Genomic DNA, 9,104 nt, shown 5'->3' with positions numbered 1-9,104 from the left:
AGAAGTGTTCCATCTCCATAAAGATCTCCTTTGTGGTATCCCTTTATACTCAGCAAGCCACCATCCCATATCCCATTCTTTTTTTTTTTTTTTAATATTTACTTATTTATTTTTGAAAGAGAGAGCACAAGTGGGAGAGAGGCAGAGAGCCACAGGGAGACACAGAATCCAAAGCAGGCTCTAGGCTTTGCGCTGTCAGCACAGAGCCCGACATGGGGCTTGAACCTCTGAACCGTGAGATCATGACCTGAGCGGAATTCAGATGCTTAACTGACTGAGCCACCCAGGTGCCCCCCCGACATCCCATTCTTAACACTTGGCCACATCTAATCTATTCTCCATGTCTGTAATTTTGTTACTTTGAGATGTTACATAGATGGAATCATGCAGCATAGTAGTTTCCCAGGGCTGCTAAAACAAATGGCTGCAAACTGAGCTGTTTAAAACAAGAGAAACTTATTCTCTCACAGTTCTGGAGGCTAGAGGTCCAAAATCAAGGTGTCAGCAGGGCCATGCTGGCTCAGAAAGGCCTCTAAGGAAAGATCCAGTCCAGATCTCTTTTAGCCTCGCGGTCGGTCGCCAGCTTCTTTGGCTTGCGGCCACATCACTCCAATCTCTGCCTCAGTCTTCACATTACTTTCCCCTCTGTCTGTGTTCTCCTCTGTGTGTCTTATATAAGGATTTATGTCAATGACTTTAGGACACACCTAGGTAATCTAGGATAATCTCCTCATTTCAAGATCCTCAATTTAATTACATCTGCAAAGGCCCTGAGAAAGGAGTATGCCTGCCATGGGTGGCTGGAGCTCAGTGAGTGAGGGCTAGAAAAGGAGGAGATGTAGTAGGAAATGTTAGAGGAGGATAGTAGGAGAAAATGCAAAAATTAGAATGCCAGTTAATAATAACTTAGCTGCCATACACACGCGCGCACACACACACACACACACACACACACTTTGGAGTCAAAGTATGGGGTGTATATTATTAGTATTGTTTTGTGAATATGGACTCAATGTCAGGAGAGATTAAATGATTTGACATCTATTCTAAGCCATGGAAAATCCAAGTAAACTGTCCTTTGTCCTAAACCTAGCATATATGTTTCTAACAGCCACATTCAATGTCTCAATCCTCCCTGGACAGTGTTAGGTAAACAGTGCCAACTTTTCCCCCTTCGTTTTCCTCCTTTCTAGATTATATGCAGACTAGTTTCTTATGGCAACACATTCTTTCTTCTGAGTACACTACAGGAACTTACATTTTATCTTCATCCAGATCAATATACTTGATGTTGCTAAGGTTTGATTGTGTGACGGTCACAATTATTATTAGATTGTAGTGCTGATTTTGTTTTTGTTTGTTTGTTTTTCTGAGTGAATTCATCACTACTTATTTAAGACATTGTTGGTAGAAAGCCAAGCCCATACTTGAAAGAGTGTCAGTCCTAAATTGATGTCATGTACTTCACTTTCAGTTGTGTTTTGCTCCAACCCCAGCTGGTTTACTATTCTGGTTTACCTGATTTTTTTTTTTTAACATTTATTCATTTTTGAGAGACAGAGAGAGACAGAGCATGAGTGAGGGAGGGCAGAAAGAGAGGGAGACACAGAATCCAAAGCAGGCTCTAGGCTCCAAGCTGTCAGCACAGAGCCCGACATGGGTCTTGAACCCATGAACCGTGAGATCATGACCTGAGCCGAAGTTGGACACTTAACTCACTGAGCCAGCCAGGCACCACTGGTTTACCTCACTTTCTTTCCCACAACTCTGCTCCTGCCTCTTCATCTTTCAGCAGAGACCCAGACTCTCCTCCTCCTGGAATGATACATTAAGAATGACCTTAAGGTAACCAATCTCTAGACTTTGGACTAGAGGCAGTCCACGGACTGCTTAGTTTCCTATAAGACACACTCTACTGCATTGTTGAAGCTTTGCCTAGCTGGAAGCAATTTCTCTTCCAAACTTGAAAAGCTCTTACTGTCTGTTCTTTTACTAAAGCAGGGTTTTATTTCCCCAGCTAAACTGTAAGCTGGTGAAGGTCAAAACCTAGTTTATATTTCTTTACCTGCCTCCCACCCTGCAACCCCATCCATGTGCCCTAAACAGAGGGAGGTGCTTGGTAAATACCTGTGAAATAAAATAACTTTAGGGATAAGAAGTGACTTTTTTTTTCATTTGACAGAGAGAGCATGCATGCATGAGCCAGGGAGAGGGGCAGAGGGAAAGAGAGAATCTTAAGTAGGATCCGCTCTCAGTGCAGAGGCCAATGCAGAGCTCTGTCCCATCACCATGAGATGATGACCTGAGCTGAAATCAAGAGTTGGATGCTTAACTGATGGAGCCACCCAGGCACCCCAAGAAGTGACTTTTTAGTATAAATTGGTGAGACTCTATTAGGAGAAAAATCATCATTCTCAGATGTAACATATTGTGAAAGAATTTCAAACACTTTCCAAAATAACTCAAACATCCAGACAAAGAAAAAACTCATGTCTATTCTCTACGGCTATGTTTTTATTTTTACTATTCTTATTTTTTTTAATTTTGTAATGTTCATTTAATTTTGAGAGAGAGACAGAGACAGAGTGTGGGTGGGGGAGGGGCAGAGCGAGGGAGACACAGAATCCAAAGCAGGCTCCAGGCTCTGAGCTGTCAGTACAGAGCCTGACGCGGGTTTCGAACTCACAAACCATGAGATCGTGACCTGAGCTGAAGTAGGACGCTTCACTGACTGATCCACTCAGGAGCCCCTACTACTATTATTTTTTAAAGATTTATTTATTTTTGAGAGAGAGAGAGAGCACAAGTGGGGAAGGGGCAAGGAGAGAGTGGGGACAGAAGGTCTGAAGCAAGCTCTACGCTGACAGCTGCGAGCCCAATGCAGGGCTCAAACTCACAGCCATGAGATCATGACCTGAGCTGAAGTCAGAGGTTCAACCAACTGAGTCACCCAGGAACCCCTCTACAGCCATATTTGTTAAAAGTCAGGCTTATTAAAATTATGTAAAATTTTCCCTTTTAAAAGTTGTTCATTTCTGTGAATTTTGGGAGGTTTATACTGTAGTGTAGCCATCACAGTAGCCAAGATATAGATCACTGACATTACCTCCAAAATTCCCTTATACCTGTTTATAGTCAATCCCCTTCCCTAACCACTGGCCCCCGGCAAACACTGATCTGATTTGTGTCTCTATTGACTCGCCTTTCCCAGAATGGCAATGGAACCATAAGGTAAGTGGCCTTTTGTATCTGGCTTCTTTCACTTAGCATAATGCTCTTGACATTCATCTATGCAGCTGCCTCATAGCTAGTTCCTTTTTATTGCTATTGGATGGGTCCAGAATATGCCTCTCACTGTGGCATAAAAATTTTTAGAAGGCATTTGAGTTCCTGAAACCTCTCACCTTCCTAAAAGCAGAGCCTCTCAAGAGTAGTTTTAAAAAACTTCAATTGTCATAACCCCTTCCCTGGGATCAACTAGGAACATAGACTCTTATCACTTATCCCAGAAGATGAGAGGTCTCCATACCGTATCACACATTGTCACAAAACAATCATATCTCTCGTCTCTTCTGAGGCCCATTTATCTTTCTAAAAACTCATTTGGTTTTCCCTTAAGTGCCCTTTCTTCCCCCACCTGCCCTTATTAAGAAGTCATTACTTTTCCCCTAAGTGTCCTTCTCCTCCTCCCCTGCCCCTATTAGGATGGTATATAAGCCCCAGATTCTCACAGCCCCTTTGTGTTATATTTTACTGTGTACCCTTTTACATACCTTAACGAAAAGGATGATTGAATTTTATCTTTTGCTAATCTGTCTTTGGCAGTCTAATTCACAGGGCCCTGATCACTTAAAGTAAGAGAGTACAGGGAAAATTTTTAGTTCCCTGACACTATTATTCCATTGTATGGGTGTATTAAAATTTGTTTATCCACTAACCAATTGGACTTATTTGGGTTGTTCCTAGTTTTTGGACACTTTCCTACAGGGTCTTTGCATGGCAAATATTTTCAATTCCCTTGAGTTAAGACTGTTAAAAAACAAAAATTGAACCAAGTAAATTTGAAAATCCAATTGACTTTATTAATCAGTTCATGAAGTGGGCAGCCTCCCCTCTAGCAGGTAGAGCGGAACTCTGAGGAGTTGTACAAAATGGAATGTTTTATAAGGGGGGGGAGGGGCAAGGAAGTTATTAGCAAAGGGGAGAAAAGATGGTTTCAGACAAAGTCACCTTTCCTTAATGGGAAGGGCAGGGATATTATCATGCAGATTACCTCATCTTTTTGGGGGGGGGGTGGTGGGGGATGAAGAGGGCCCATGTGACAAATTACCTCATTGATGCTGATCAGAAAATTCCTAACTGATCAGTTAAGACTACATTTATGGAGGAGGTGGAAACTTGGCTTAAGTGACACCATTTTGGACCCGTGGTTCTTTTTAATAAGAACAACAGGATGCCTGAATTAAATGCTGTGTGTCTCTGTAAGAAACTACACAGACCAATTCCAACATTTCCATCAGTAATATATGAGAGTTCCAGTTGCTTAGTGTTCTTTTTTTTTTTAATAAAGTTTCAAAATTTTATTTCTAAGAGACAGAACAAACAGAGGAGGGGAAGAGAAAGAGGGGGAACAGAGGATCCAAAGCAGGCCCCGTGCTGACCGCAGACAGCCCAATGTGGGGTTCAAACACATGAACCCTGAGACCATGACCTGAGCTGAAGTTGGGTGCTTAACCAACTGAGCCACCCAAGTGCCCTGCTGAGCATTTTTTTTTTTTAAACGTTTATTTATTTTTGAGACAGAGAGAGACAGAGCATGAGCGGGGGAGGGGCAGAGAAAGAGGGAGACACAGAATCCGAAGCAGGCTCCAGGCTCTGAGCCATCAGCCCAGAGCCCGACGCGGGGCTCGAACTCACGGACCGTGAGATCGTGACCTGAGCTGAAGTTGGACGCTCAACCAACTGAGACACCCAGGCGCCCCTGAGCATTCTTTTCAATACTTCATATTGCCACCTCTTTTATTTTTAGCCATTCTAGTAAGTTAAATGATTATTTGAAGACAAATAAGGAAAAGGTGAGGTTTTACTCATCTAAGAAACATTTACTGACAAAACCAGTGTCTGGTTTTAACTTTGGGTGGGTTGATATACTTTGTCAGATGTTTGATTTTCTTGACTATGGAAGGAATATTATCATATTGAGAACACACAAACAGTTTCTTATCTCCAGGCTCTCTCGGTCAGGTGAGAAAGACACGAGAAAGAAAATATGTATGAGTATACTTTGGGAGCACAGACTGGGAGCTTTTTGCTTCTCTATGGAAGAAAGGAAAAGACTGACAGAAGTTGTCTTTTAAGTTAAGTCCCATTTCCCCTAAATTGATGTTGAGTTTTGTAGGTTAAAATGTTGATGCTGGGTCTTTAGTATTTTAAACGCAATAGAGGACAATTAGGCTTTCCCTAGCCAAAAAGTAATTAATCTTAATATGAAAATAGGCTTGGGTGCCTGGCTGGTTCAGTCAGTATATAGCATGTGACTCTTGATCTCAGAGTTGTGAGTTGGAGCCCCACGTTGGGTATAGAGATTGCTTAAATAAACAAATACATCTTTAAAAAATACATATATGAAGATAGGCTTAAAAGTTAGGGACATATAGGGATGCTTGGGTGGCTTAGTCTGTTAAGCGTCTGACTTCAGCTCAGGTCATGATCTCATGGTTTGTGGGTTCGAGCCCCATGTCAAGCTCTGTGCTGCCACCTCAGAGCCTGGAGCCTGCTTCAGATTCTGTGTCTTCCTCTCTCTCTCTCTGCCCCTCCTCCCCCCTCTCTCTCAAAAACAAAATAAACATAAAAAAAAAAAAGTTAGGGAACTATAGATCTGAAAAGACTTCTTACCTTAGATATACCTTGTCTGTGCAACCATTGAACAAAGTGGCTTATCAGGTCCAGAGGAGTAAGATGTTTTTGGGAAGGGGGCCACTGGGGCCAGGGAAAAATAGAGGGAAGACTGGAGATTTTGAGAAATGTGGAAAGAGCATCTGTCTGGCTGGAAATCTGAGCCCCTGAATCCTAGTTCCAGCCATACCCTAACTTGAGTGCAAACCTGCATAAGCCAAATGCTTTGCAAGTCTATCTTTCATCTATAAAATAAGCACTTGGACGCCTAAGATCTTTTTCAATTGTGAGATTTTGTGGTCTGCATATTATATGGGGGGAGAATTCTGGGAGGAAGGACAATGACAAAGGCCAAAGTAAATGGGCACCTGGGTGGCTCAGTTGGCTAAGCATCTGACTTCAGCTTAGGTCACGATCTCACGGTTCATGAGTTCCAGCCTTGCATTGGGCTCTCTGCTGTCAGCACAGAGCCTGCTTCGGATCCTCTGTCCCCCTCACCCTCTGCTCCTCCCCCACTTATGCTTGCTCTCTTTCTCTCTCTCTCTCCCTCAAAAATAAATAAACATAAAAAAAAAAAAAGGCCAAAGTAAAGAGAATGCAGGGGAGGGGCAGGGCAATACAGATGCAGCTCTCCATGGAGGGGGTGTGGCTTACATTTAAACACTGGCAAATAGAGGGGCACCAGAGGCTCAACAGACTGTTAGGGGCACCAAGGAAAATCCAACTAGAGATTGGTGTGTGAAACTAAGGCTATGCTAGGAATACAATATGCAGAAGGGCAGAAGGGAGATTTCCAACAGGAAGGTAGACCACAGGAACCAGGGGTCCAGGAGCATTGTTTTATTCATTCAACAAATAGTTATTGAAAAGGGGCTATTTTAGGGGAGATTCAAAGAGGCAGGCTAGCATGTAGCATGAGGGAAGTCTGTAATAGGTACTGAACTGAGGGTACTGATATGAGTACAAGATGTCTCCACTTTGAGAAACTGCAAAAACCAAGGTACTATCCCCTAACCATTCATTTCACAAACTCTTACCATGTTATAGGCACAGAAAATACCAATTTCATTGTCATTGTCCTTCTAGTGAGGAAAGAAAATAAATAAGATAAATAAAATACATAGCATGTTAGTTAGTGATAACTGCTAATAAAAAGGACAACAGGGATGCCTGGGTGGCTCAGTCAGGTAAGCACCCAATTCTTGATTTGGCTAAGGTCATGATCTCAGGGTGTGTTTGAGCCCTGAATTTGGGATTCTCTCTCTTTCCCTCTCTCTCCCTGCCCCTCCATGGCTCTCTCTCTCTCTCTCTCTCAAAATAAATAAAATTTAAAAAGAAAGGACAACATGATTAGATGCAAAAGGGAGGAGGTTGTAATTCTGAAATCGTGGCATCTGAATCAAGGAGAGGTGGGAATGAGCAGCATGGATAGAGGGTACTGGACAGTCTTTCAGAAGAGGAACAGCAAACAGAACAGGTAACCAAAAGGGGGAGAGTAGCCAGGGTTCAAGGAGGCCAGTGAGGCTGAAAGGAAGAGGAACAAGGGAAGAGTTGTTCAAAGTGTGGTTGGGGCTCCAGGAGAGGGTAGGATGGAACCCAGCTCATTCTGGAGTTTCCTTGTTCACCTCCCTTCCTTCTCTTAGCACTTAGGGGACATCTCTGTGTCTCAAGCTGCAGATACTATAGTGGATAAGACCCTGTGCTCAATTGTCAGAACCAGAAAAATAGGTCAGGGTCCAAATGGAAGCAAGGATAGATGATCCTGCATTTAGTAGAACTAGACCAGGCCTTAAATCCCTGTCTTCAGACAATGCCAATCTTTTTTTTTTTTTTAAGATTTTATTTATTTTTTTAATGTTTTTTAACTTTATTTTGAATGAGAGTGAGAGAGTGCATGTGTGAGCGGGGGAGAGGGGCAGAGGGAGAGGGAGAGAGAGAATTCCAATGACATGGGACTCTATCTCACAAACCATGAGATCATGACCTGAGCGGAAATCAAGAGTTGGATGCCTAACCCACTGAGCCACTCAGGCGCCCCTTTTAAGATTTTATTTTTAAGTAATCTCCACACCCAATGTGGGGCTCAAACTTACAACCCTGAGATCAAGAGTTGAATGCTCTACTGACTGAGCCAGCCAGGGGTTCCACAGACAACACGTGTCTTGAGGCCAGTTATGTTTCAAGGCTACTGGTATGTCTCCACAGGGGCAAAAGAGAGCCATAGAGAAGAAACTAGGGATGTCACGTATATTGAACTTAAAAATATATAATTGTGGGCACCTGGATGGTGCAGTCGGTTAAGTGCCTGACTCTTGATCTTGGCTTAGGTTATGATCTCACAGTTTGTGAATTTGAGCCCTGAACTGGGCTCTGTGTTGACAGCTTGGAGGCTGCTTGGGATTCTGTCTCTCCCTCTCTCTGTCTCTCCCTATTCCTGTACTGCACGTGCTCTCTCTCTCCCCAAAATAAATACACTTTAAAAAATTAAAAATATATGTATATAACTGTACTAGGAAAAACTACACATGATTTGAAATTTCAAACAGAATAAAAAGTATCCTAGATTTCCAAGCTGCTGACAATTTTAGACATCACTAGTCCAACCTCTTCATTTTACAGGCAAAATTCAAGAGAAGTGATTTCTCAAAGCAACAGAGGGAAGGAGAAACAATTCTCTAGCCTACCTGCCCTATGCTTGCTGTTCTTTCTCCCTCCCCCCTCCTTCTTTCTTTCTTTTCCCTCTCTCTTTCTTTCTTCCCCCCTTTTCCTTCCTTCTTTCCTTCCTTTCTCTTTCTGTTCTTTTTCTTTTTTTTTTTCCTTTGTAAACTTGCTGAAACAAGGACTCAAAAAATTGGCTTAAGACTCAAAGTTGTTCCTTTCCACGAAAATCTTCAGTAAAAGGTAAAAGATTTGTATGAATTGAAGAGAAACCAGAGTATCCAGTGCACTTTCCATCCCAATTTTTTTTTACCTTCACTAAAAGTTTCAGAATAAGGTTATAGAGAAAGCAAAGCACTATTTTTTAAGTTGTCTTTTAAGTTCACTGTGAACTAAATGAGGAATAGAAATTGTGCTTACTCACAGAGCACAAACTTCAGAACCAGAGTTCAATTCCTGAAGGATCAGTTGGGGAGGAGATTCCTGGAGGGGTGAGCAGTGACAGGTACCACTAAAAATGCAAAGAGAGTGGCGGGAAAGGCCTGAAACAT

At 42.4% G+C, this 9,104-nt stretch overlaps 1 non-coding gene across 1 annotated transcript; it reads right to left on the bottom strand.

Annotated features, from left to right (window-relative positions):
- Positions 1 to 8,718: 8,718 nt before the first annotated feature.
- On the bottom strand, positions 8,719 to 8,834 carry LOC122479180. Its single transcript, XR_006296248.1, has one exon. It is a non-coding gene; the product is annotated as a U5 spliceosomal RNA (small nuclear RNA).
- Between the last annotated feature and the right edge of the window lie 270 nt (positions 8,835 to 9,104).

This window comes from Prionailurus bengalensis, chromosome B1 (genome assembly GCF_016509475.1).
Source record: "Prionailurus bengalensis isolate Pbe53 chromosome B1, Fcat_Pben_1.1_paternal_pri, whole genome shotgun sequence".
Classification (NCBI taxonomy): domain Eukaryota; kingdom Metazoa; phylum Chordata; class Mammalia; order Carnivora; family Felidae; genus Prionailurus; species Prionailurus bengalensis.
This window is presented reverse-complemented; position numbering and strand designations above follow the sequence as displayed.